Below are 20,363 nucleotides of genomic sequence, written 5' to 3'. Positions count from 1 at the left end.
CCTTTCCCCCCGGGCTCCGCTGAGTTCATTCACTGGGATTGGTTTCAAGTGACGCCATCTCTTTTTTTTAAACCAATGACCTCATCCGCGCTTGAAGTTTCCTGACCAGCGACTCTTTCTCTCTCCCCAACCCCCACCCTGCCCCCCCTGTCCCCTCCTGCGGGTATCACCGTTTGGGGGGGCTTCCATCCCATTTTCCACCATTTATTCTCCCCCTCTCCGCTTTTTCCAGCGCGGACCCCCAACTTTACCTCCTCAACTCCTTCATCCCTGTCGACATTTTTTTTTTCCTTTCCCTTCTTCTCTCCTTTTCGGGGGGCGGTGGAAGAGAAAGTGAAGAAAAGTTGCAAACGCCCGGGCTCTCGCTAAGCTCTCCGCCCACCCCTCAGAGTGGAAGCCGCGGCGGCGAGGAGGACGCGCGAGCGAGTGAGCGAGGAGCGAGCGACGGCCGGGCGGCGACGCGGTGACAACGCTTGCTGCCCTCCGAGCGAGCCTGGAGCCTGGCGGCCCCTCAAGTAAGTATGCGCGGCGGGCCGCGGGCTGGCGGGGAGACGCGTCCGCACCTCGTGCCGGCTGCTCCCCGCGGCCCGGAGCCCCGAGCCTTGGCGGCTGCGGCGACGAGGGGTGTGTAGGCCGCGCTGGGGGTCGGGCCGAGCCGCGCGCCGGGACGCACGGGCGCTCGGGGTCCCCCGCACCCCAGCCTGGGCGAGCCGGGTCGGGTCGAGCTGCCGGGCGCGGGGCACGGGCACCTGGGCGGGCGAAGCTGCTCACTTCCAGACTGTTACACAACACGCCTGCCAAGTGGGGCCCCGGCCTGACCGTTTCCAGGATCCTAGATTCACCTTGGGTGGAGGCGGCCAGGCCACCTGGGGAGTGACGGTGGCGCTTCCTCAAACTCACCCCCCCCATAAAAACCCACCCCCCAAATCTCAAGTTTCATTCTGGGACTCCCGTCGTCGTGCTGGGGGGGAACGGTGGTGCAGCGGTGACTACTTTATTTACAGTAGCTGTAAAATGTGAGACAATAATAACAGTAATAATAATAAAAAAAAAAAGAAAACAAAAACGGGGAGACAACGGACGGTCTGTGGATCTTGTCGTTTCACGTAAGAAAAATCACTCTGGGGGACGTGTATGCAAACTTTTTAAGAGCGGGTGCTGGCTTCGTTTCCTACAGAAAGCTGATAATAAACTCGGGGAAAGTACAAGGAGATCTTAAAATGAATGGCTACTGCCGAATTCGAAAGAACTTTTCTTAAATGTCTGTTGCAAAGCTCCTTAGTGTTTTGAAGTCCTGGGTGTCTCAGATTGTTGGGAGAACGCACACCTCTAATCAGCCCGTGATTAGAGAGGAAAAACCTGTTGCATAATCGCATTTGCTGTGGGGTTGGCTGTGCCTTCCCCTGGAACCAAGAGGGAGTGAGTTGAGATGAGAGTTTTAAAACGTCGGAAGTTTTTATTTATCCAGTGCTCTGGCTGCCACTTTGCTTTAAAAGATTGTAAGTAAATACTGTGCTCTTAGAACGGAATCAAACCTATCAAACCTGTTTTGAAAATGATCAGGTATGTTTCTTGTCTGTGTGTGTGTGTGTGTGCGCGCGCGCGTGCGTGTGAACATGTATGCATGTATGCGTTTGTAAGTGTAATTTGCCATCCATAAAAGACTTTCTAACCATTTGGGAAATAGACTGTCGGGGAAAAAGTCTCCTGAGCCACTCTGTGGCTCAGGCAGTTGACAACTGCTTCCTCAAAAGACCTACACCTTTTCATCTCCCTTGCGAAGAGACTTTTAAAGGTAAAATTTCAAGAGAAGAATTTTTAAAAGCCTTACAGTTAAGCTAATTGCTTTTTAAATTACTTGATAATCACATATATTGCTGAGCACCGTTTGGGAGGCTGTAATTAAGATTTGTAGAATTCTGTATTTGGTGAAGGCCAGCAATGTGGAGAAGTAAATTGAAAACTGAAGTATTTGTGGCTTTGTGTGTTTTAGTCAAACTGTGATTAGGCACTGCAAAAGGGTTTTGTCTGTGTTTTAAGAATAATTTATTGTGTTTGAAGACGATTCGGGAAGTTGCTATTTCTTGTTAACATTTACCATCTCGTACCAATTCAGGCTGATTAACTGCAACTTGAATTAGTTTTTAGGTGCAGTAATTTGTGTTTATCAGAGTTCCACAAGGAGAGAAAATTAGAAATAACTTTAGAGTTTTAGTAATTAGTGAATAAGTTGATGTTTAATAAGTATAAAGTGTTGGTAACGATATTTACAGTTTTTCTGTTTTGTCTTGTTTTAATCTCTGGTATGTCAGCAACTCAAATGAAATACGTGACTTAAAAATGTGTTGATTTTTACTTTAGTGTTTCAGGTGGTAAATTATAATAGACAGGGCCAGGAACAGAGGTGCACAGTCTCCCAGCTCCCCTACTCTGTTCAGTTTGGAAGCTCTTGTCCTTTGGTTAAGGTTGATGAATGTAATTGAGTACCTATAAAATTTAAATGTTAATATGAAATTAACCAGAGAACCCCCTGGTCTGCTTGGTCAAAGATTTATTTATAGTGATTGAGAAGGGGGCAAAAAGGAAGAGCCTGGTAACCTCTTCCCCACCCCCTTATTCCACATTAAAAATTCATTTCTGGAATGGAAAAGAGGAGGCTGAGGCCAGCAGGTTCAGAGCAGGTACGGACTAGAGTCAGGTGAGGCCCGAGATGTAAACCCATGTTCCCCCCACCTTAAAAAAAAAAGTAGGTGGGCTTTGGCTAGAGTTAAGAGAAGGGCAGGAATGATGTTAGGGTTTTAAAATATGGTTTTTTTCTATACCTGCCTGAATTAGGAAATTGAATTTCATAGGATTTTCATTATATGGGTTTCATGTATTGAAGAAGCCAGTTTATATAAATATTCATTGTTAAGCCTTTTCTATTTTCAACCAATCATAAAGCCCTGCCAAATACAACTTGTTATAATTTAGCAGTGTATTTTATCCTGAGTCTCATGTGTTCCTGGAATTTCCAACAGACAGTTTTCTGTTGTGTCTTACCTGGATTGACTTCAGTGTTGTTTAAATGCTTTGAGTTCTCAAACAGAAGATACCATGACTTGAAGTAGATTAATATAGGGAAATCTCACCTGGATTAAAATCCCCCCAAAAGATAACCAAGGGTTATAGAAAACGAGTTTTATGACATATTTAAACAGATTGAACATGGTAAAAGGGCGTCATAGGAAACATACTTGGTGCTTTGCTGGCTCTACAGCGGTAGCTGCATCAGATGTAGAAGTGAGACTGATATCTGCCATCATAAAAGAAAAATTTTACTAGTGTTGGCTTAAGCAAAATCATAACGTAAATCTTGCCCAAAGCGACATGTATTTCAAAGCCAGACGTCATTTCCCCCTGATGACTTGTGTAATCTTTTATTTTTATACATTTCTTTCATTCACACAGATAGATGGTTGGCCTTGTGAAGGGAGGGAGAGTCGTGAAGGCTGGCAGAAGGTAAAGAAGCAGGGTTACACTTTAAGAAGAGGGTCATTCTCTTACACAAACTGATGGAGATAGGAGGGTAGAAATTTAATCAAATGTATGACCGGAGAAAACAAGAGGGTTTCAAAAGAAGAATCTGTGGCAGATTACTGAGGACAGGCACACACAAAAATAAAAGCTTGCCAGGGTATGACCAGCATAGGAGGAAATGGGATGCATCTTGGCATGAGAGGAAAGAGGCATAAGTGGAAAAATACCCCTTGATACTTCAACAACAAGAAGATGTCACCTCCTTCCTGATTGGTATTAGTTAATTACGTAGGTCTCATGTTATCACAAAGTCAGGTTTTTTTGTTACATTAAAAAAATACAATCTAGGGGTGAGGGAATAGATTATTATGATTACACAGCTCTATGAAAACATAAAACTTAATTCCCAGAGATGCATTTAAAGTAGAAGGACCCACTACAGTTTTATGGCCCATTTTGAACTGGGAGAGGTAAATCATAAAATGTTGACGTTATTAAGTGAATTTCCAAATAAACTTACATGCAAATTTATTAAAAGCATGCTATTTATTTTGTTTAGTCGTTTAATTTTGAGGCAGCTTTGTAGCTGGAATTCACTGTTTAGATCTGGCTGACCTCACACTCAGAGACATCTGTCAGCCTCTGCCTCCAGAGTGCTGGATTTAAAGGTGTGCACTGCTGCGTCCCTGGATAAGACACCCTATTTACATGGATACCCAGGTCTTTTCCCTTAAGGAGAGAACGGTTATAAGAATGCTAAGGTGCACTGTGCATGCACGCGCACACACACATGTTCATGCATGTAGAGGGAAAATGTTCTCAGACAGTTGGTAAAGACCACATTCACTGTGTAAGGAGAAAAGAGATTGGAAGGTTCAGAGATAATCAAATTTGATCAGAGATAATAGAATTTGATGCTGATGTTAACAGGTGGCCGTGTGTGTACTGTGTGCTCAGGAAGGGAATAGAGGGATTGAGGACTAACTGTTCATCATCTGCTTATTCTGCAAATTTATGACTGAATTCTGTGAACTGAAAATAAGGCTTTGCCCTTGTGAAACTTATGTCTGATAGAGGAAGACAGTAGGACAGCAGTAAGTTCTTCCAGGTGCCTGGCAATAAAACAAAGATTAAAGAAGTCCCGAGTTACTCTTCTGTTACCCTTTTAATCAGTCAGTTTATTTATTCAGACTGATTCCCTGTGTTGATAACCTTGAACTTCTGATCTTTCCACCCCCACCTCCCAAGAGCTGGGATTAGAGGCCTTCACCATCCATCCCTCCCTGAGTGGTGCTAGGCTTCAAACAAGCTAGGCAAACACTCCACCAACTGTTTATCTCATCCACAGTTATTTTGAGTAATTTATTTTGATTATGATATTATAATGATTTTTTGAGAGGTTCTCGTATAGCTTAGGGTGGTCTAAAACTCAGTATGAAGCTGAGGATGGCCTTGAACTTGTGATCCTGCCGCCTGTACCTCTGAAGTACTGGGATTACAGGTGTTGTCCCCATAGGTTTCCTTCCCCTCTCTTTTAAAAAAGATAATGTCAAAATGCTATAGCCCAGGCTAGCTTGAAGCTCAATATGTAACCCAGGCTGGTCTTGAAGCTGGCTTTGAACTCACGGCAATTCTCCCCAAGCCTCTGGAATACTGGGATGATAGGCACAAGCCCACCACATCACTGCATTTTTGCCTAAGCATTCTATAAGAAACATATTGCATCTCCTTTCCTACTTTTTTACAACTTTAAAATTTGGGTAAAGAATTGAAATTGAGATAAAGAATTGAAATAAAGATTATAACGTATCCCTCTCTTTTTAAAAGAAAGTTTATTTTTATGTGTATGTGTGTGCATTTGTGTGAATGTACGCTGTGTGTACAGGTGACTGAAGAGGCCAGAAGAGGGCCTTAGGTTCCCAGGAACTGGAGTTCGGAGTTGGAGTTACATTAGGGGGGCTGTAAGCCGTGAGCCATGGGTGCTGGGGAACTGATCTCCAATCCCCTGCAAGAGCAGAACGTACCCTTAATTATGGAACCATGTCTCTAGCTCTCTGTAAAGTGTTCTACTGTGTATTTCTCTGAAGAAGAATATGTTTCAAAAGTTACTCTGTGTGTCCTTAACCAGTGTTTCTCAATGTCATGTTCGGGCACATTATAGATAAGTGTTTGAAAGAAACTTTTATGGCAAGAAGGGGAAAATTTTTATTTTAGACAGGTTCTCATTGTGTCATTTTGACTGGTCTGACCTGGAACTTGTTATGTAATTCAGGCTGTTCTCAAACTTGCAGCCGTCCTCTGGCCCCTGCCTCTCTACTGCTTTGCTTGTAGGTATAAGCTGCCACACTAGGCAAGCGTTTCTTTTAATTTTCTCTTGAATTACTTCAGTTAGAAAAGATTTGTGGATATAAATGCTGGGGATCTGTAGTTTGTGTGAGCAAAGTTAACCTGAGATAGCCTATTGGGTAAAGGCCTGGTGGTTCCAAATACATGTAAACCTGGCAACCTGAGTTAGCTAGATCCCCAGAGCCCACGGAAAGGTGGAAGGAGGGAGCCCACTCCACAAAGTTGTCCCCTGATCTCCATGCACACCATGACATGCAAGCCTGAACTTTGTGCGCGCGTGCACACACACAAACCAGTTAAAACAACTAACCTGACTTGCTGCCTTGAAAATAATATTTACCTATTATCTCTGTATGATAGTGGTAGTTGATTGGTACAGTTTATAGGAAAAAGGTTCACCATATATGTTTTGAAAAAGCAAGGTAATTAATTTAAATATCTCCACTTCCCCCTTTAACATTTATGAGGGATACATGTCGAGAGATACATGCTACTTGTCTACATTATTTATCTATTTTTGTAACAGGCTTTCTTTTGGGCCACCAACCAGCTCCCAATCATGGTACAGAGACTTAATATTAGTTCTGAAAGCTGGGCCTTATCTTACGCTTGCCCCACTAGCTCGTAACTGAATTTAACCTGTTTCTCGTCCTCTGCATTTTGCCTCAAGCTTTTTACCTTTCATTTTTTCTGTATGTCCTACTTTTCTGCTTCTTCTGTGTCTGTCTGGCTGATGGCTGCCTGGCTAGCCCTTGGCACCTCCCACTCTTCTCCCGCGTTCTATTTATTTCTCCTATTTATTCCCTCTGCCCACCAGCCTCGCTTATCCCTCTGCTGCCTAGCTATTCTGTTCAGCTTCTTATTAGACCAATCAGGTGCCTTAGGCAGGCAAGGTGAAACAAATGTAACACATCTTGTTAAACAAATGCAGCACAGCTCTCCATAGAGTCATGTCCCGCAGCATGTTTGTTCTGTATCTTCAGTCCTGGGCATTGAGCCTGGTCGTCTTGCATACCAGTGAAGCACTCTACCAACTGAGCAACATTCCAGGCCTTGTGTGTATTACTCACAGCCCAGGATAGTACCTAGCACTGTAATCTTTATAAACACTAGCTGACTCCATTGAATTTTTGCCTTGTTGCTGACCTGACCTCCTCCGTTCTGAGATGGCGGGTGGTTGGCTCTTGTCAGCTTTCCTCTCATGGGGCAGCCGAGTCCTCTAGTCTCTCCCCGGAATGTTCATGTGTGTCACATGGTGACCTAGTTTAAAGGGTGCGATTCTTGTTTTTGTGACTTGGTTGGTGGAAGAGCACGCTCAGGAAGATAGTTCTTAGCTTTGTGAACTGTATATGATCTGTGAAACATGGACACGGTGTGGTTCCCTTTTCTGTCGTAGCTAGCTCTAGTTAAAAATGTTGATTCATTTAAAAAAACAGCTGGTAAGACTGCTACACTGATACACAAATCAACCAAAATCAAAGACTTCATGAGACATTTAGGAAACTTGGCCCTAGACTTCTATATGGTAACATTATGTTAAACTATGGTCAGTTAAAGATAAATCTAGAGGTATATACATGATTCTTGTTTTGAAAATTTCAGGATAGGCATAACTGCAAGTATGGATAAATGAAACAATTTAATGTTGTTGAAGCTTGGTAATGTGTGCTTTGGAGTTTATTCTTTTCCATCTATTTGCATGTATTGGAAATACACATAATAATGTGTTGAAGTATATATTACCAATTATCACTGCGGAGAATAAAATGTAATAAAATTAAATGTTTTGGGCCTTACTTGAGAATCCCAGGTATGGACTGACCATTATCCATCATCTTGGCCAGTATTTAATAAAACTTGCTTCAAATTTGGCTCAAAACAAACAAAAAAAGATGTTTTAGCATTTGAAATAATTGAAAAATGGGGAAATTTTTATAGAAAGATAAGAGTGCTTAAAATTCGTCTTTGGCATCTTGCAGGAATATCTTATAGTTTATAGTATTGCTTTGACATATTGTGATTTTTATTAGGAATTTTCTATTTTGTAGATGAGGAAACTAAGGCCTTGGAGACAGACACCAAGTACTCTAGTTAAATCATAAAGTAAGAAGTATTGCTAGAATTGGAGTTAATAGTCTGATATTTTGTATATGTATAAATACAAAGACGATTTTTTCTGGAGTATTATAATTTATTTTATTTGTTTGTTTTGTTTTACATCCCAATTTTAGCCTTCCCTCCCTCCCTCCTTTTTTTCCACCCCTTCCTCCCTTCTGTCCCGCTCCCCTCAACCCACCCTTCCTCTGTATTTGCTCAGAAAGGGGTGGGTCTCCAGTGGGTTTCAGGACAGCATGGCCTGTCAAGCTGCCCTACGACCAAGCACCTCCCACTGTGTTCAGGATGGACAAGGCATGAGGAATAGGTTCCCAAGAGCCAGTCAAAGCACAGGGGACAGACAGCCCTGCTCTCTTTGCTGGGAATCCCACATATTGACCAAGCTACACAACTGTCACATATATGCAAGGGACTTAGGTTGGTCCCATGCAGGCTCCCTGTTGTTGGTTCAGACTCTGTGAGTTCCTATGAGCTGGGGTAGTGGTTTCTGTGGGTTTTTCTGCAATATCCCTGATGCCCTCTGGCACCTACAATCCCTCCTCCCTCTCATTGTCAGTATTCCCCTAGTAGGGCCCAGTATTGGGCCATGGGTCTCTGAATCTGCCTCCATCAGTGACTGGGTGAAGGCTCTTCAATGACAACTGTGATAGTCACCAATCCTATCACAGGGGATGGCCAGTTCAGGCTGTGCTTCCACTGCTGCCTGGAGTCTCAGCTGAGGCAGGCCATCCTTGTAAACTTGTAAACAAGGTTTCCCTTGCCTCAGACAACTCTGCAGAGCCCTCTTTCCAGTCACCTCGCTCAGCACTGCCCCCTCCAGGCTCCTCATTCCAATCCTTCATGTTCCCATGCCCACCCTCCCTAGTCCAACTAGGGAGTATCCTCTTTTTCCCCTTCCCAGAGAGATCCATGTGTCCCCCATTGGGCCTGCCTTGTTACCTAGCCTCTCTGGGTCTGTGGATTGTAGTATGGTTATCCAATACTTTTCAGTTAATATCCCCTTACAAGTGACCATGTTTTTAAAAATCTGATCTTTGTCACGGAATATTAGTTTAACTATGTAAAGGTGTGTTACATTTGTTTATGCTGCATTTGTTTAATTATGTAAAGGTGTGTTGCTGTTTTACTTTGCCTGCCTAAGGTACCTGATTGGTCTAATAAAAGGCTGAATGGCCAGTAGCTAGGCAGTAGAGGGATAGGCGGTGCTGGTGGTTAGAGGGAATAAATAGGAGGAGAAATCTAGGCTGGAGGGAGAATGAGAGGGAAGTGCCAGGCAGCCACTAGCCAGACAGACAGAGTAGAATGTACAGAGTGAGAGAGAGATCAAAAGCCCTGAGGCAAAATGTAGATGGAGAAGCACGTTGATTTAAGTTATAATGGGACAAGCATGAGATAAGGCATTAATATAAGCATTTATAACTGATATTAAGTCTCTGTGTCATGGTTTAGGAGTTGGTTGGTTGCCCAAAAGAAAGCTTATTACAGACTTTTTTTTTTTTTTTCAAAACAGCATTTCTCTGCTTGGTTGTCCTGGAACTCGCTTTGTAGACTAGGCTGGCCTCAGACTCAACAGAGATTCTCCTGCCTCTGCTTCCTGAGTGCTGGGATCAAAGTGTGCTACCACTGCCCAGCACAAAGACTGTTTTAAAGACAGGGGACTGCTTTGTAGTGCAGGCTGGCCTTGAGCCTGTGATTGACTGCTGCTTGTTTCTCTTGTGTGCTGGGATTATAGGTGCATGTGCCTCCATGCCCAACTCAGTACTCTGTTGTTTTCTTTTTGGGGAGGGGCAGTATGGTGCTATAAACCAGTGTTTTTCAGACATATTAGTCTTAAGACACTTTTATACTCTTAAAAATTGAGTACTACTAGTATCTTTTGTGAACTATGATAGGAAATTAAAATATTTAAAATATTTATTTACTTAATACTAACGGTTAACATTAAAATGATGTGAAAACTAAATTTTGTTTCCAAATCTAGTGGAAAATGTAGTATTATTTTTCATTTTGCTATTTAATGTACTGACTGACAGAATAGAATATAGAATGGCTCAGTTTGCATAACTATAACTTCTGAATTCAGTATCTGACTTGCTGTTTTAGTTAAGAGTATAAAGACAATCAGGCTACACTCAAATACACAGTTGAAAAAGATGGACTGTTTGTCTTTTTAATAAATATGGATATTAAAGATTAGCTGAATTGTTGAATCTGAGATGACATGGATTTTTTTTTTGTATTCTGTAATATTAAATATCTATTAGTTGAGCTTGTGATTCTTGTTAAGTTTTGATCGCTGTCTCATTTTGTAATATGCATGGTCATTTGGAAGGTAACGATTGCTGAGTTTTACTGACTGGTCACTCAGAATTCACATTCGATTATACAGTATTAAACAAGCTCCACTCCTCAATATGAAATCGGAAGGAGTTGGGATCTTGGTAGTGAGTTTATTTCCCAGAATTCTGAACTTTATTATTGGCTATCAGTATTGTCAGTTTTGGAGAGGCTTCACTTCATTCATTTTGGAAAAAATGAATTACTCCAGTTGTCTGCAAGTTACCCTTTTAAATCAGAATGGAATTCTTTGAGAAATACTCAAAGTTCACTTTCCCAAGTGTTTTCCCTGAAGACAGCATTGGACTTAGGTGTGCAGTGGAAGTGCTCTGTGTTCTCATTTCAGTACGCAAAACTTTAAGGTGCACTGTGCCTGTATGTGCCCTTACACATGTTCATACTCATTTTATGTGCATTGTTGTTTCTGCCTGTATGTATGTCTGTGTGAGGGCATCAGATCTTGGAGTTAGAGACAGTTGTTAGCTGCCACGTGGAAGCTGGGAATGGAACCTGGGTCCTCTGGAAGAGCAGGCAGTACTCTTAACCACTGAACTGTCTCTCCAGCCCCATACTTATTTTTAATCCATATTTAAATTAGTCATTTCTCTTGAGTGACAGGAGGTTGGAGAGGATCACATCCTTTAGTGTTTCTTGTTCTGTTCAACTGAGAGGGAGGCTGTTGATTTTAATTTTCCCAAGAACCCTGAGGGATAACTGAAAACAGACATTACAAAGAGGAAATTATGAGCTAAGAGTGGATATTCATATCTCTTCCTTACTCTGCTCTACTCCTGGGTTGTGGTCAGAGAGTGGACTACGTATTGAAGGGAAGGGGTAGTGGAAGACTGCAGGGTATGCAGGCTACTGGATCGGACACAACAGTACAGGAATGGGTGTAGCGAGAGTCAAAGATAAACATCAAAACAGGTTAAAAGTTGACTGACTAGTCTTAATTTCTTACCAGTACTCAAATTCTGTCATATCCCATGTATTCAGTAACAACAGGGAAGAGGTTGAAGAGTTAGGCTACAGTCGTCTGTGTCTGCAAATATTAACTGGGCAAAGTTGGAGGATCCAAACTCAATGAAACTTTAATGCTTTACTTTTTCTTAATACTAAGTTAAGACTAAAGAAGATGGGAGTTTAGTTCAGGTAGATACCATTGATCTATTTGTATTTATGTGGTGCTGTTTCTAAAAAGGATTTGAAATGGCAGAAGGAAAAACCAAGCCAATACTCAAGGCCAAACAGGATTCTGAGTATCATTTTCATCCTAGAGTATTTCCATTGATGGTGTTTATTTAATGAAGTCATATAGTCAAGCCACCACCACTGCAAAGTAATTAAATTGATCTCCTGTAAGGAGCAGTATATTTCTACATTATTATTATTATTTCTTCTTCTTCTTCCTCCTCCTCCTTCTCCAGTTGCATGTTGTATAAACAGAATATATTTTATATATGGGTGAGATTAGGCAGGAAGAGCATAGCATGCCACAGGGGGAAATGTTTTTAATTCAAGTCTACCTTCAGCTGTATGTTCAGAGACTCAAACCACAAGACATTTATAGTCCTTGTCTCTGTCATCTTTCCATGCTTCCTTAGCATCCTGACACTTGTTGCTACCCAGTCACAAAATGGCTGCTTTAGTTTAGACTTCACATCCCTGTTCAAAGCAGGAAGGAGGAAGAGAATACAGCTAGTGGTCCTTTCTATTGTACCTGCCTAATCAGGCTCTTTAGCCTCGTGTAGTTCGCACATGCCTGTAATCCCAGCACTTGGGAGGCAGAAGTAGGAGGATTGCAAATTCAAAGACAGTATAGTTTATACAGTGAGTTCTAGGCCAGCCTGTGCTATACTGAAACCAAACCATACTAAAACTCAACAAAATGTCTCATAGAAGCTCTTGTCTGATTTCCTCTCTAGTCTCATTTGCTTGAATTGTTTTACAGGATTGCCCCCACTCACAAGAGAGATGTTGACAGTGGATGTTGAGTAAGGGAGGCGGGTAGCTTGATGTCAGTGTGTATCATCTGGCTGAGATAGCTAGTCTTCAGCTTTGATGGGACTTGGTTAGCATTTTGGGGGGAGGGAAGGTCTGCTGAGTAGTTAACTATGTGTCTGCTGCAGTCAGGCACAAAGGAGAGCAGTGGCTACCTGTTACTGTCTGTAGTCTGGAGACTGTTCTAGTGCCCCCCTAAAACACGGCATCCCTTTTCTTTCCTTACTTCAAGGACGATTGTACAGGTTTCTGTTCCAGTTAGTTGTAGAGCTAAGTTAGAGGCACTTGGGCATTGATTTTCTTAACTCGAAAACAGAACATTGTATTTGATAATCTGAGGTAACTTTTAATATGTTTGTTTTTTTATTATTGTGTGGGTGTGTGTTGGTGTCAATGTGTGTTTTTGTTAGAGTCTGTGTGTGTGCCTGTTTCCCTGTGGAGATGGTCCTCTCCTTCCAACCTGAGCTCTGGGGACCAGAAATCTTTTCCTTCTACTACAGCTCTTTCAGCAGTGTGTGCTTAGCTCAGGCCGGTGTGGTAGGCACCTTTACTAGCTGAGCCGTCTAATTCCCTTTCTTTTGTGTTCTTCTGACCACTTAGGATTTTCCTCAGAAGAATGGACAGGACTTGAGAGAGTATGGTACTGTGTGGTCATCTTGACTGCTGGGTGACACCCCAACAAAGGGTGGTAAAGAAGACTGACGTTCTTTAAAGTTGTTCTAGCTTTTGATAGTTGTTCATTACTTTTCTAAATTTTCCTTGAAAATTAAAAAGTAATTAAACTTAGAATTTAATTTTGTGACGTGTTGCATGCTATTGCAAGTGCTGTACCACTAAGCTATAACTCAGCCTCTATGTCTTTATTTTAGGAAAGATACCTGTGTATAGTCTATACATATCTTCAGTGCAGACTTCTAAGGAAATGTCTTCTGGTATTTTAGGCACTGTTGTGGGAAACCTGGTCCACTCTGGCCTTCTGTTGCCCATTTGTTATTTGATGATAGCATTCACGCTGCATGTTTGCTTGGACAGGGTAAAAGAGCAGCTACTGACAGGTGGTCCCTCTGCATTGTATTTAAGACTGCACCTCAGGTATCATGAAGTGCTTCTATTTCATAGTCTAAAATCTGGTTCTTCACATGGAGTTTTGTCAAAAGTTGTATTAACTCAGATACACAATGAGTTGAAAGTCTTATTCTCAATTCTAGTATGTTGTGAAACACTGTGCTGTTTCTGAGTGTTTGTTAAAATAAGCACCAAACAACTAATCATATACTTAAACCAAGTCTATAGATGCACATTTTACTTATGCTTGTGCCTTTCTTTTTGTGGTGTTGAGGATTGTTCCCAGAACCTTCCAACATAGGCCTGTGTTCTACCAGTGTGCTTTATCTCTTCCTCTTCCCCCTTCCTCTTCCTCCTCTTTTTCTTCTTTTCTTTTGTGGAGACACGATCTCTGTGTGTAAGTCTGGCCAGCTTTGAACTACTAAGTCACAGGAGTGTGTTACCAGGGATTCTTCTGCCTCAGCATCCTGAGTAGCTGTAATTCCAGGCAAGTACTACGTCTGGTTCCCTGATATATTTTGTTTGTGATTTATTGGTATTGGGAAAACTTTAGCATGTGTGCCATTAACTTAAATATTTAAGAACCAAAAAATTTTGCAATTTGAGTTGCATTTTTCAGAATAAGCTGTATATTTACTTAACAACTGCTTTAGATGGTGTGAGGAGGTTCTAACTCCATCACTACCTAGTTTCTAAATGCTGCCTAGAAACTACTAATGAAGAACCTTTAAGTGTGTCATTAAAGCAACAATTCACATTTTTGCCCATAAATGATTTAAGAATCTAGTTAATGTGAATATTCATAAAGTTGATATTTACAGCTTCTTAGTTTTTAATAACAACAAAAGTCATATATTGTGGAAAATCCCATTCTCTCAACTTCCCCTGCAGCCCCTGTGAATGACAGACTCAATTTTTTTTTTTGTGGCAAATACATGGTCATCCTCCCTACATGGTAAGTTCTAGACCAGCCTGAACTACACGAGACACTCTCTTAAGAAACAAGACACTCTGACTGTAGCCACTAACAACTTATGTGTGTGGGGGAAAGGTCTTACTCTTTGCTCTTATTGATTGAAAATGTGTTCATGCTGTTACAAATAGAAGAGCAATGAACATGGCTCATGTCTCTATGAATAGAGACACACAAGTGTCTCTGTGATAGGCTGTGCCCCAAGAGTGGTATAGCAGCATGTCATGTATTTTGATCAAGTCTGTCCCCAAATCCCCTCCAATCCCTCCTGTATTCTCACCACCAACCACTATTTCCTCCTAATTTCATGTGTTTTTTTCTCTCTTTTAAGCTACAGAGTCAATGCTGGCAGTATGGGTTTGGGTGTAGGACTATCTGCTAGAGTGTGAGTAGCTTCTGAGGGGCCACATCGCAGATTCCCTCTCTTCCAGCAGCCACCATTGCCATGTAGTACTAGATTCTTGTACGTTTTTAGATCTCCAATGCTCTTGTTACTGACATTCTGTTCTAGGCTTCATATCTGACTAAGGAACTCTGTAGAACATTCTCCACCATTATTTCATGCTAGGGTTTGTGGTGTGTACCTTTAATTAGAGCAGTGCTTCTCCACCTTACTAGTGCTCTGACCCATTTAATACAGCTCTCATGTTGTCATGACCCAACCATAGCATTATTTTCATTTTGCTTTTTCTTTTTTTAAGATTTATTTATTATGTATGCAGCATTCTGCCTCCATGTGTGCCCACACGCCAGAGGAGGGCACCAGATCTCAGTACAGATGGTTGTGAGCTACCATGTGGTTGCTGGGAATTGAACTCAGGACCTTTGGAAGAGCAACCAGTGCTCTTAACCTCTGAGCCACCTCTCCAGCCATAGCATTATTTTCATTGGTATTTCATGACTGTAATTTTGCTGCTGTTATGAATCGTAATGTAAATGTCTGATGTGTGACCCCTGTGAAAGTGTCATTCACCAAGTTGAGATTCTGAGTTATAGAGATACTTGTTAGGAAGGCACACACCCAAACATTTTTGGCACTGTGAAGTAGTCTGTAGACTAAAAAGCCTGAGGTCTTGACAGTCAGCTACTTTCCTATCTACTATTACAGGGTGACCAACTCTCAACAGCTTAGACCATTTGCCTACCTTATTAAGCCTTTCAATAAAGTAAACTCATTTTCATAAGAGTTCTGTTATTTTTCCTCCTTTATGGTTATGCCTCGAGGCAGACATTGCTGCCTAGAAATAACATTATTTTAATCTTGTAAGATAACAATTAGTTGTAAGACTTGGTGATGTCTTTTTCCCCTCTTGTGTTTGTAGTTGTGTTAGGGTATGACAACTGTGTATCTTGTCTGAGGAAAACAACTATCCTTTTTTCCCCTCTATAAGTCGCTCACCAATAAGACTGAAAAATCTGACTGCCTCCTAAAGGTGGATTGTGCTAATTGGTTTCTTGTAGAAAGCAGGAGGCCTTCAGGGATAAGGCAAAGATAATTATCTCCAAAGTTAATAACTTCTTTCTGATCAGTGATGTTCTCAGTCCCCCGTGCTTCTTTTGGCTGGTTTGTGTAGTACTTTAAGGAGTTGAAGGAGGAGAATCTCATGGACTCTGCTTCCAGGCATTGTCTCTGGTCTTGTTTTTTCTTCATTTCTACTCCCTTCACCCCCAAGATAGAGTTTCTCTGTGTAGCTCTGGCTGTCCTGGAACTTGCTTTGTAGACCAGGACAGCACTGAACTCAGATCAGCCTGCTCTTGCTTCCCCGATGCATGCCGCCATCTCTCAGCTTCATTTCCACTTTTAATGGTGTCATAATAGTTCTACATATATATTTCATTCCTCCTGTGGATTAAGAAGTCATGTCCTCCAACAGTGCTTGAGGAAAAAGCTATGCACAACATAAATGCTCAAAAATTATTGGACTCGTGAGTGAACCTTGTGTCAGATCCACCGTGTGAGGGAAGTAGTGGACTGAGCATTTCCTAGTGTGAATTGTGTTGTATGTTATAGGTATGCTATGAGTGAAAACTGACAAGAAGGGTAGGGATGCCCCTTAATGTAATGTAGACCAGCTGGCTGGCGACTCAAATACTGGTTTTCTTCATTGTCTCATGGTAACTGGATCAGATCAGAGGGAGGAATTCCGAGAGCCTCCATGGCCCCGTGAAGGTAATGGGCTCACAGTAACTGGGATATTTCTGAGGGGAGTAAATCTCTAATTTGAATTCTTACAGTGAGCTTTGTGGTGCCTCTTTCCAACTTTTGAAAACATTTCGTTGCTACATCTTTATCTAATATACAGTGAAGAAAGACTGGGAACTACATCACTTCAAGCAGCTCCAGCGTATTCTTACCGCCTTTGCTCAGTAGAATACTGTGCGTCCCTCTTTTCTTGAAATTACAGAGGTGTGATGCTGGCAAACTTGGTGTTTTACATAAACATCTTTTCAGAGCTTTAGAACACATTATAATAGACCAAGACCAGGTGAATCACAGTCTGACACAGGTTGTGGAATTTCTTACTGATCCTTCTTAAGTCCTGTTTTCCAAAACACAATAGGTAGTGGTTCTCATTTTTCAGAGATTGTGATTTACAGGTCTAAGGCTCGGGATATTTTAGAGTGCCCAGGTAATTTTAATATTCAGCCAGCATTTAGAACTACTGACTGTTGGGGAATATTATTTTCAGGTGTGCGACTTTTGTCTATGCTGCATTTGTTTAACTCTGTGAAGCTGTGTTACTGTGCCTGTCTAAAACACCTGATGGTGCTAATAAAGAGATGAACGGCCAATAGCACGGCAGGAGCAAGGATAGGTGCAGCCGGCAGGCAGAGAGCATAAATAGAAAGGAGAACCGAGAAAAAAGAGGAGCAAGAGATAGGAGAGGAGGACATTGGGCCAGCCACACAGCAAGTATGGAGTAAGAAGGGAAAGAAAGGCATACAAAAATAGAGAGAGATAAAAGCCCAGAGGCAAAAGGTAGTTGGGAAAATTTAAGTTAAGAAAAGCTGGCAAGAAACAAGCCAAGCCTTAATTCATAACTAAAATTAAGCCTCTGTGTGTGATTTATTTGGGAGCTGAGTGGCGGGCCATCCAAAAAGCCAAAAGAGTAAAAAATCCACAACAACTGACTAGTTAAAATACTCTTTTGTTGTTTCTATAATTATTCCCTCTTTTAGAAAATATTACAACTTATAAAATACTTTTTTTAAAAACACACTTTAAATTTTTTGTATTCTCACAGTGACCTGATATATGTGGTTTAAATAAGAATTCCCCACCTCCACCCATAGGCTCATATATTTGATGGTCTGTTTAGGGCAGATTAGGAGGTGTAGCCTTATTGGAGGAGATTTGTCACTAGGGTTGGGCTTTGAGGTTTCAAAAGCCCATGTCAGGTCTATGTTCACTCTCTGCTGCTGCTCCAGCGCCATGCTGTCCTTGCCTGTCGCCATGCTCCCTGCCACACTGGAATGGACTAACCCTCTAAGATTGTAAGCACACCTCCAGTTAAACTTCCTGGGTAAACTGCCCTGGTCATGGTGTCACCTCACAGTGACACCAGAGAAGCAGGAATGCTTTTGCTTCTGGAGTTCTTCAGTATGTGTGCCATGTGCCACCTGCTCCCTCCACCCCATTGTGGAATAGAATATTCGTTTATGTAAGGATGTGTTGCTGTTTCACCTCTCCTGCCTAAGGCACCTGATTGGTCTAATGCTGAATGGCCAATAGCTAGGCAGAGGAGGGATAGGCAGGGCTGGTGGACAGAGAGAAAAGGGAGCCGGGCCCCGGGCAGCCAGGGACCAGGCAGACACAGGAAGCAGGAAAGCAGGATGGACAGTTCATAGATGAGATCAACGAGCTTCAGGGCAGCACATAGATTAGTAAAAGATTAATAAAAATGGGTTAATTTAAGTTAAAAGAGTTAGACAGGAACAAGCCTAAGATAAGGCTGAGCTTTCATAATTAATAATAAGTCTCCTTTGGGGTCTGGCTATCCAAAAAATGCCTGTTATGCCCCGCCCCCCCAGGATAGCCCAGGAATAGCCTTAAATTTACATTGTAGCTGAGAATGACCTTGGATTTCTTTTTTTTAAAAAAATATTTATTTATTTATTTATTATGTATACAATATTCTGTCTGTATGTATGCCTGCAGGCCAGAAGAGGGCACCAGACCCCATTACAGATGGTTGTGAGCCACCATGTGGTTGCTGGGAATTGAACTCAGGACCTTTGGAAGAGCAGGCAATGCTCTTAACCTCTGAGCCATCTCTCCAGCCCCCTGACCTTGGATTTCTTGTACTCCTGCCCAAACCTCTTCAAGGCTGGGGTTACTAACAGTCATACACCACTATGCCTGGCTTATCCTGTCAGCATTTTAATTTCAAATCTAATTTTGTACATTTATGTCCTTAAGGCGAGAAAGACAAAATCTGTACATTTTACCAACTGAATCAATGTGAACATTGAAAGGCCAAAGATATACTTGACAGTATTTTTGCCTGATCCTATGGACCTCTAGTGACATTTTTAATAATATGAATTCACATTTGCATTGTAGACTCAAGAATTAATCTCCAGATGTAAGACTGGATGGGTAGTTTTACCAAGTTCCCAAGTAATTCTTGTGGCTGGATGGAAGTAGGAAATATGTTATAAGTTGAACATACATGGTACCCAATTAATGAAAACATTTGTACTCCTAACCATGTGCTGTTTTCCTTAGGGTTTTGCAGATTAGCAAAGTTCTAACCCCAGCATTGCTCAACATTCATTGTATTGTGCTTAAAATACCTTTGCTGTAACTTAGTGCTATGTGATACTTAAATGTGTTACTAGCAAATGATGTTTCTTTTGAACCTAATTGGGAGTTGACACAGTAGGATTAAACGGTAAAACTGAAAATTATTCTTGAGGTCTTATTATGTCATTCACTACATATCAGATGAGATGGTGAAATCAGGTATTTTAGTGTTAAACCCTAACAGTTTCATGAAACCTGTAATCTGCTTTATACCAAATTTCCTTTATGCCTTTCCTCCTAATTTTACATATGGAAAAAGAAACATTGCCCCATACCTGTCTACTTGCTTTGCTTTGTGTGTAATACACCTTTGCTAGAGAAACACTCTGAAAGGAGGATTTATTTTGGTTAGGGTTTCAGTCAGTGCTTGGTTGGCCTTTGCCTTGACATGAGGAAGAAAACATGGTGGTTGGCAGGTATGGTGAAAGAGGGTGCTCATGTCATGACAGCCAGAAAGCATGGAGACAGGAAAAGGACACGAACAAGTTTGTATCTTTCCAGGGCTTCTCAGTGGCACATTTTCTCCACCACTTCCCAATAATGTCATCTTATTATGAAAGTGTTCATGTCCAGTTATCCCCCCCTCACCCCAGAAAGGGTCTTAGTGTGCTTAGCTCTGAACTTGTGGCTATCCTCCTATCTTTGACCTCTGAGTGCTTGAGCTGTCATTTGTTGTTGCTGTTGAGACAGTCTCAGTTAGATTAGGTTGCTGTCCAAGTCACTATGTAGCCAAGAATGGACTCGAACTTCTAATGACTCTGCTGCTTCTACCTGACAAACGGGGGATGTGCCAATCACTTTTCAGTGATCACATCCATCAGCTTCAGACCAAGTCTTTGGGGGCAAGAGGGGCAGGGAGAGGGAGAGGGAGACTTCATTTTTAAATCGTGGCACATGAGTACTCATGAAGCTTGTAGCATTATTGACGTAGAAATTTGTAATTAGGCAATTTTTTAGACTACCCTTTTACCATTGAATGAATCCCATGGCAATGCAATAAAACTGATTTTGGATAATGATTGATGAAGAATAATACTAATACTTAGTTTATTGAGAAAATAGAACACAGTTCTTTAGTTTTTGTATCTTTCTTCCTTTGAACATTCTTAGCATCACATGAATTAAGAGTAACAAAAAATTCAGGGCCTGAAGATGAAACTGTGTGTGTGTGTGTGTGTGTGTGTGTGTGTGTGTGTGTGT

General features: G+C 41.6%; 1 protein-coding gene across 1 annotated transcript in view; it reads left to right on the top strand.

Annotated features, from left to right (window-relative positions):
* Window positions 1-19: 19 nt before the first annotated feature.
* The window catches only part of Dusp16 (dual specificity phosphatase 16), a 78,016-nt gene continuing 57,672 nt past the window's right edge, over window positions 20-20,363 (top strand). Inside the window, exon 1 of the mRNA XM_013352810.2 lies at window positions 20-515. The gene's annotated coding sequence lies outside the window, so the exon portion shown is untranslated. The remainder of the gene's footprint in view (window positions 516-20,363) is intronic.

The sequence above is a fragment of the Microtus ochrogaster genome (genome assembly GCF_000317375.1).
Source record: "Microtus ochrogaster isolate Prairie Vole_2 chromosome 14 unlocalized genomic scaffold, MicOch1.0 chr14_random_2, whole genome shotgun sequence".
Classification (NCBI taxonomy): domain Eukaryota; kingdom Metazoa; phylum Chordata; class Mammalia; order Rodentia; family Cricetidae; genus Microtus; species Microtus ochrogaster.
Note: the sequence above shows the minus strand (reverse complement) of the source record. Positions and strands in the feature narration are given on the sequence as shown.